This window comes from Carassius gibelio, chromosome B6, assembly GCF_023724105.1.
Source record: "Carassius gibelio isolate Cgi1373 ecotype wild population from Czech Republic chromosome B6, carGib1.2-hapl.c, whole genome shotgun sequence".
In the NCBI taxonomy this organism is placed as follows: Eukaryota; Metazoa; Chordata; class Actinopteri; order Cypriniformes; family Cyprinidae; genus Carassius; species Carassius gibelio.
Window position 1 is genome coordinate 16,477,638 of NC_068401.1, and position 7,769 is coordinate 16,485,406.

Here is a 7,769-nt window from a genome sequence, read left to right on the forward strand (position 1 = left end):
GATTCTCCAGAACCAGGATTGGGAACCGCTTCCTCACATTATTATACCACCATGAGCAGCCTGAACTATTGACACAAGTAAGGATGGATCTATGCTTTCATGTTCTTTAGATCAAATTCTGACCCTACCATCCAAAGGTTGCAGCAGAAATCGAGACTCATCGGACCTTGCAACCATTTTTTCCAATCTTCTGTTGTTCAATTTTAGTGAGCATGTGTTAACTGTAACCTGTTTCCTGATCTTAGCTGGGAGAAGTGGTATCCAGTGTGGTCTTCTGCTGTTATAGCCTATCAGCTTCAAGTTTCGACATGTTGTGCATTCAGAAATGCTATTCATGCCACATTTCATGTCAATTGTATCATCTTTCCTCCCCATTCTGATGCTCAATTTGAACTTCAGAAGATTGCCTGTCTACATGCTTAAATGCACTGATTTCACACCACGTGCTTGGCAGATTAGATATTTGCATTAATGAGTAGTTGAACAGGTGTACCTAATAAAGTACCCAGTGTATATTTCCTGATAAAGAATTACTGAACTAAACCAAGAGGGAGAAAACTATTGATGTAACTTCATTGATTTGTGTGGAACTGTGTGGAACATGTTTAAATCATGTAAATTTAAGGCACTTTTTCATTCATAAATACAGTTTTCTCATTAAAGGTAGAGATGAGAGGAAACTCCTATTATTTAAATAAGACTGATTATTTTTAGTTTAAAGATGATATACTATAACCGTTTTTTAAATATAGCAGAAAGCAGTAATTATCAGGGCCAAGCAGAAGCAAGCCACCAAGCATCAGCTCAAATACAGTGGCTGAAAAATCACAAATACAACCACTAGTAATGTAATTTAGTGTGTTAATACTATTATCAAATCAAAATGGTGTATTCTGTGTGAGGTGATAATAGCACATGCAAAGTTTGATGTCAATATGTCAAAGCTTTGCAGAGATACAGCCTAAGAGTCATTTTTCCATCATGCCTCAAATTTGTTGTGGCACAACACAGAAACAGTTTCGTCTATTGACGCGAAATTCATAACTTTTTGTCAAGCCTCAGTTTGAAGATGATCTAACTCGTTGATCTCAAACTCAATTCCTGGAGGGCCACAGCTCTGCAGAATTTGGCTCCTACCATGTCCAACTCACCTCTGCTTGGAAGTTTCTAGTAATCCTGAAGAGCTTGATTAGCTGGATCAGGTGTGTTTGATTAAGGTTGGAACTAAGGCTATGTCCACATGAAGCCAGAGATTTCCCTATCCAATCTTTTTTTCACTTGTTTCAAGAAATATTTGCGTCTACACAAAACGATGTAGTATACATGCCAGACCAGTATGTGGCACTATAATTCTGCCACAGAGATACACTAAAAACAGATTAAAAGACTTGGACTATGCGCATAATCATTGCGCATAGTATACCAACAAGCATTGAACAATACATTTATTAATTGGTGTTAATGTTAGTTAATAAAAAGATAAGCGTTCAGTGTTTGTTAATGGTTTTGTTGCTGTTACGTGACGTAGCAGTGTGGGCTGATGACATCATTGTTTCAGAAAATATACAGATTCACTGTCCAGACAAAAACACAAAGGCGGCGTTTTCAGATTTATCCACTTTCCAAAAATATTGGTCACTCTCTCAAAACGCCGGATTCATTTGGGTGAAACGCCTACACAATACAAAATGTATGCATATACAGCAAAACACATTTCTGTGTGGACGGGGCCTAGAATATGCATAGCAGTGGCCTTCCAGGAATTAAGTTTGAGACCAATGCATTAGGGTATTGTGCTGAAGACACATATAGAGTTCTATAACAATATGCCAATGCATTTGTAAAATATCGCATTTTACAACAAAATCAAAACTGAGTATGATTTGACTCATGCTACACTGAGTGTACTGTGATTTTTAGCCAAACCTTTCAGAAGTTATAAGCAAAAATAAAAAAAAATGTATATCTAAGTGCTGGTAGCCTCAGGTCATGGTTATTATAACACATACCAAGTTTGGTTGCAATACGCTAGAGCATTGTGGATATATAGCCTGACATCTTTTTTTAAATATGCTTTGTCAAATTCGTTATTTGAGAACGGTTTGACTAATCGGCTTAAATTCCATAACATTTTGTCGGCATGGTCTGATGATGATCCGAGTCAATTTTGGTGATAATCAGACAAACTGTCTAGAACAGGTTTGAATACATATGTTTGACTTGGCATTGACCAACGAATCATGCTTCGAAACTTTACAGTTCAAAAGTAATTAGCGTAAACATATGTACAACTTTGATCTGTTGTTGGCACCAGAGGGTATGAGTTATAGACTCCAAACTTCCTATGGTTAATCTTGAGACTGTTTTTCCTGCAAGCAGCTCTTTGGGCTGCTATAGACTCAATATCGTAAGAAGAAGAAGAAGAAGAAGAAGAAGAAAAAGAAGAAACAGAAGAAAAATAATAGTAGTAGTAATACCAATGATTACAATAGGTGTCTATGCACCTATGGTTCTTGGCCCCTAGCAAGCATAAAGGATGATGCTTTATAATATTCAGTATTATATGCTAAGGTGAATACAGTACTACCTTAGTGTCAGTTAAGGGAAGCCAAGTCAAGAGCTCCACACCAAACCTCACCGGAGACTATTTGTCTGCCCTGTCCTTTATTTCACAAACAGCACACCAAATAAAAACTAACACCACTTCAGCAGTGACCAAAGCCTCATGATCTGTGATCTCCACACACACACAGTCACTCGCTCTGTTATTACATTCTGACATCCAAAACAAATCTCCAATCTGGACGTTTTTTAGTGTCGATTGAAGCCTCTTGAAGTAAACTTCAAGACCTCCAATGAGCAGATCAGAAACACAGCAGATTCATTAAAGGACATCACTGTTATTTAATATACTCCACTTCGACAGAGATTTAAGTAAAAAGCGTGTGTCTTTTCCTGCGAGGTCCTTTCAGGTATTCAAAGTGTCTTACATCAATAACAGCAACTCATCAACTACTCAGTGGTGATAGAAATATACAGCTGTCGTAAATCATTACGGTGCTTCGTCGTCAGAGATGCAAAGCTTGGTAACAGGGAGCAGGGATTAATAAACATGTTGTCCTTTGTGAAGTGAGGTGTTTGTCCCCTCATTGTAGTCTTTGTGGATGGTATTGATGACTGCTCTAAACAGCTACCATTGTGTCTCCTTTCATATGAGAATGCCTGTTAAATTGGTTTAGCACTTTGAAACATCTCATTCACGTATCTTTGACCAGTCACAGCATGAAAGCAGTTGTAAGGAACAGCAGACATTGAGTGTGATTAAAGGCAAAGCGAGAGATGTGAAGCATCTGTCTCTTTCTCTCTCGTGCTCTCTCTCTCTTTGACAGTGCGGTATGAGTTTGAACGAAGAGATGGAAAAAGCTTTCTCTTGACATGTGTCTCAACTCTGGCCAGGCTGAGGGAGAGAACAGGGCTTTCACGCGAGAGAGTCTGGCCATGTCGAGTGTATGTTAACCTGTCAGTCAAACATGACAGCTGTTTCCAGACTGACTGAGAGAGATGAAAAGACAAGAGATGGGAGAGAGAATAAAGTGAGTGCTTTATTCGGAGTCCATTGAATCCATCCAATTCTTCTCGCTGGTGCACGTACAACATGCTCAAATATCCCAATCACAAACAGTATGTCTTCCTATCAGTCTTTTACCATGCAATACGACACATCATACACCCAATATATAATCACATAAAAACATTTAGCATGATAAATTTATGTTTTACCCATTTGCAAATGTGGTAGATGGCTTATTGACGTACGAGTGTCTTAAACATGCTCTTCATATGTATTCAAGTCATCATATGATTCGTTAAAGTTATATACCAAAACACTGTTCACACAGGCTACAAATTAAGTTACCTGTGCCAAGCTGTGAAATAATTTGTTAGTATATGAGTCACTGTCCATTTCTTACACCACATTTTATGCATATTCTATTAGATGTGCATCTGTTTTTGGAGAATAGAGAATCTACACCTCCTGCATGTTCATATTTTACCCAATTGCTTGGATCGCTCTGGGTGAGAGCTCACACTGAGACCAATGGATAAGATAAGCGTAATACTTATACATTTATCACCAATAATCACACTTCTCTCTGTGTGCCAATACTTTCAGACAGGAATAATGAGATGCCTTGCCGAGACAGGTTTTGAATATAAAACCTCTGCGTGTATGCGAACATCCTGGGACTCTCGCTCTGAAGGTGAGGAAAACACTATTAGACAGCTGTAAAGCACCGTCAACAATTTACCAGATTAAAACGCCTTTCCAATTGATATATAAATAGTTACGATTTTGGTGCCTACTGTTTCTTGTAAGAACTGAAAATGATAACATCCTGTGTGAAATGAAGAAGCAGAGTTAGTTTTACTGAAACATTTTCCCTGGGGTTGAACACGTTCCTTTTTCAACCCTTTCAACCCTTTGTTCCTGACAGGTCAGGGCCTGTTTACGCCACCTACTGGCAGGGGGGTGAAATGTAAGTTGTGCCATTGTATAGTATATTTATGAAGGTTCATTTAAATCCATTGCTTTGCACCTAACAACAGGGCCATTTTAAGCACATCCCAATATTTTCGAAGGAACATGCCCATGACTTCACCCACTAAATAGGAATACAATTTCTAAAGCCCACCTTAATTAAACATTGTTTTAATGTTTGCTATTGTGGAGCTATTTGAAATCAAAATTAGATGGAGAATATGATAATGTAATACCTAGAGATCTGAGGCAATATCGACAGTAATCCCTAATATAAATTAAATCAGCACTTTATGTAATATATATATATATATATATATATATATATATATATATATATATATATATATATATATATATATATATATATGTTCCATAATCAAATGTTTCAGGAAGGAAAACACAACTTCTTAGAAGTGTAATGTAGTGCTCACATTGTTTATGATAAAAAGAGGGGCAGTATGTCACTCTCTTTATAGATCGTCTCTGTGGTGTTGTGGTCCTGTAGTATATTGCTCTGAACTCCACCAACTGGAGACTAATTTGCTGCATTTACAACCGAAAACAAATGGGTAGGGTTCTGCTGTGTGCTGTGTGACATACGGACAGCCCTTTCCCGCTGAAATGTGAATCTGAGGGACTTTATGGAAAGGTGTATATCACTTGCAACTTGATCATTAAAGATATGATTACCATGAATGGGCTCAGACGCCAGAACATTCATTAGTATGGCAACAGATGGGGACGTACATTTTCCTCGCACATACTTCGGAAATGGCTCTTTGGGTAGCCATATAAATATGATGCACTGCTTCACGTATCACTTTATAGAGGCACAAAGTCAAAGCAGCCAGGTATGCACTACAGGGGACAAATAACGCCACATATTTGGCAACCCTATCATGGATGATCTATTCCACACAATGGTGTGGTTTACTAGGTGTCTTGCATATTTGCATTTCTTGTAATTTATCGCGGGTCGCGAAGAATACTGAGTGGAAACATAGCAGGCAACCCCGATTTCTGCCTTCATGGGAAGTACATCTCCCAAGTGAGAATACATCATTTTCTATTATATGAACAATTTTCACTGTCAGTGGAATTATAGGGCTGTAAAAAAAAGTGGGGTGGGATGGGATTTGACATGCACATCAGAAGAGAGTATCACTATTGTCATATACATTGTTAAGCCAGACAAACTGAAAGCTCACCCAATATTCATTACCATATTGATTGAAATAATTCATCATTGTGCGATTTTAGTGGTTGAGAGAGAGAGTGAGAGAAAGAAGGAGGGAGAAACAGAGAGAAAGAGACAGGCAGTAAGGAATTATCTAACAAAAGAACAGCATTGTACCACGGGGACGTTTCTCTGTTCCAGTTCATTGACGGAGTTGATGAAGTTTAAATGAAGCAGACACAGGATAAAAGTGAGGGTATTGACCAGCGGGCGCTTGAAAAACCTGATACATGCGCAAAAGCAAGATTTGCTAAATGCTCTAATCTTCAATCAAATCTAACATCAATACAGACAAAGTTTGGTAATGAGAGATTCAATGAAGCATGAAGGAGAGAGAATTAATTCCCTTCGCCTAAACTGGGTTCAACTTTGAAGCTTTGCTCTTTGGGACAGACAGTTATCTAAATGCTAAATAAGAAACGTATTGTACTTTTCACAGTATGCTAATCATTTGTTCATTTCATCTCCATTATTTGTTCTCCCGTAGATTTGAGTTGTTGATCTAGTGATTAGAACAACATTGGACAGCATCTGGAAGTGGGCAGAATACTTAACAGTCAATTCAACAAGGCCTATGCGCAAATATAACACAGGCCTCTAATTTAAAATCTCAATATCGTGCAAGCCTGACTGACTCCAATTATAGACGTGACAAACTGCAGATTTTATGTCCATCAACCCCATAAAATAGTTCAATGCCACAGCAAAAAGTAATTTTCATTTGAAACATATAACACAACCTATATTAAATGACATTTGAAAAAGCAAACACTAAAAGCTGTTAATTACATCTGATGTATCACTCAGTTATTACACTTGTAATTACAATGTAATAAGAATACTAATCCAAATGAAGCAGATTTTGGTTTTGAACTAACACATTTTTCATATGCTTATGTATTAAATGTTGCTTTAACCATTTATAATTCTTGTCATACAAATTGGCAGAAAAAAAAAAAAAAAAAAAAAAAAAAAATATATATATATATATATATATATATATATATATATATATATATATATATATATATACATTAATTTATTACAAACTACATGTTTTGGCATGAGTTTTGGCATGTTTTTCCAATCCTAGAAATGTTTCTGAACTTTGGCAGGATTGAGCAATGATCACAGCTCAGGATGTAACTAGGAAGCCTGGAGGTGACAGACGTATAACAGGTGACAACTCCCTGGACGAGCTGTGATATCTAAACGCACTGTGTCAACTCTATGACCCTTAACAGTCTTTTTCTTTTAAAAAGAGAAAAAAGAACACCAAGAGAGGGCAAATCGTAAAAAAATAAAAAATAATAATAAACAAAATTTTGATCATGTCAGATTAGAGCAGTTTAACATGTCTGTCAGAGATTGCACACCACCTGCGATGTTAGCCTCTCTGCCAGCAGGTGAAATATGGCAACACTTTTTAGGCACACATATGCACCACCATATTTTCAGATGAACAAACATTACCAAGACATATGTTTGTGTCATGGATCAGAGTTCCTCCATAATTATACAGATAATCTGTTGCCTAATTTATTTATTTATGTATTTTGACCAGTAAATTCAATACAATTAGGATAATATAAAATTTGTAAATATTAAATATTGAAATTAAATTAAATTACATGAAACTGACGTTTGCCCAAAACGTAAGTATTAAATTACACTGTGACATGAATAGTAGCCCAAATGTAAAATGTGACCATATTTATTTATTTTGCCACGTTATTTTGCATTTATTGCTGAAAGGCAAAACTACATTTAGCCAAGCGGGTTCCGCTGTTCTATTTGTGTTGGTATAAGCGCAATGGGACCTGGAATCTGCAAAGTAAAGAGTGTCTGTCAAACCCCTATCTAATCTGCATGTTTGTTTCTTAAACAGGGCGTGTTAGTTTCTTTCTTCAGCCCGGGAGATGTGCGCTAAAACAAACTGCGCTCTCAAAGCTCTGCGCGCCTTTGTACTGCTGCGTGTGTCTTTCTACT